Here is a 1,449-nt window from a genome sequence, read left to right as displayed (position 1 = left end):
TTTTTCTGGTTATTCTCTGTTATTAAGGATATTTGTATTAAATGTTTTTGTCTCACATGCCACAAAAACTTCAGAATGCAAGACATTGGGATCTGGCGGTGGCAGAAGTTATTTGTATTAAGCTTTATATTTCAGAAATTGATAGGCTTGGAGGATTTAATCATACCATTAATACAGACAGATGCCATATGTTTGGAAGTTTCCGTCTGTCACATGTCTGTTGTCCTTGATTTTATTTTCATGGTTCAGCAACTGCTTAAAAAAAGATTTTTTTTTATTTGAATTTCTCAATGATGAGTAATAGGATTTGATATGGGTCATTGCAATGTCTATATGTTCTTCAGACAGGGTTCACCTGACCTCAACCTCATTGATCAAGGTGAAAGTCACATATTTTGGTCTGCTTCCCAGATACTGTAAGCAGAAGTTCAACTTTATTTGGTGTATGGAAAGATTGTAAGGTGTACATGTCAGTCTGGCAGGTTTTATCTGACCTTGACCTCATTTTCTTTGTCTGAATGTTAAGTTTTCCTGGTTAATATGAAAATAAGGAGAGATGGTATGATTGTCAATGAGACAACTATCAACTAAAGTTCAAATGAAGTGGGTGTAAGCATTATAGGCAATAGTACAGCCTTCAGCAGTGAGAAAAACCCATACCGTGTAGTCTGCTTTAAAAGGCCCTGACATGAAAAATATGAAACAATTCAAACGACGTAATTTATAACAAAACTATTTGTGAAAAACAAATATGAGACATGAACCAACAACAGCCATAGAACTACAGGTTCCTGACTTCGTCACAGGCACTTAAAGAAAGTGGCAGGGTTTAACAAGGGCTCAACCTTCCCCTAATCTGGGAAAGTCTTAAGGAAGAGAGCTTTAATTGTGTTTCGTTATCTCAGTCACAGTGAGGCCTTCAACATAGAGCAAACACAAATTGCCTCACTTGCACTGCAAGTTTAAGATAACACCTAGCAGCGGTTTGAGTGGAATACATTGCAAGATGCATTCCAATCGGGCCCGGTTAAAAAAAATGAACATACTGGAAAGTAGTACATATTTAAAACAATAGTTCCTATGCATCGGTGTAAATTATGTAGGGAATGATTGTAAGGTGTACATATCTGGCAGATTTCCTCATTTTCGTGGTTCTTTTATCGATGTCTAGTATTCATGATTTAATTATATATATTAATTGGTCTGTTTCTTGTATACTATATAAGCAGTAGGTCAACTATATTTGGTGTTTGCCCGGGTGGGGTTACTGACTATCCTTTCTGGTATAACTGTACCGACAGCACTTGCCAAATCATACCCTGTTCTAACCAGAAAACATTGAAAAATATACCCTGTTCTAAACAGAAATATTGAAAAACATACCCTGTTCTAGACACGCTCAAGAAAATGTAGAATAGATGCTGTTCTAGACCCGGGGTTCTAGACTGT

Source organism: Mytilus californianus, unplaced genomic scaffold (genome assembly GCF_021869535.1).
Source record: "Mytilus californianus isolate M0D057914Y unplaced genomic scaffold, xbMytCali1.0.p SCAF_6, whole genome shotgun sequence".
Lineage (NCBI taxonomy): Eukaryota > Metazoa > Mollusca > Bivalvia > Mytilida > Mytilidae > Mytilus > Mytilus californianus.
Note: the sequence above shows the minus strand (reverse complement) of the source record.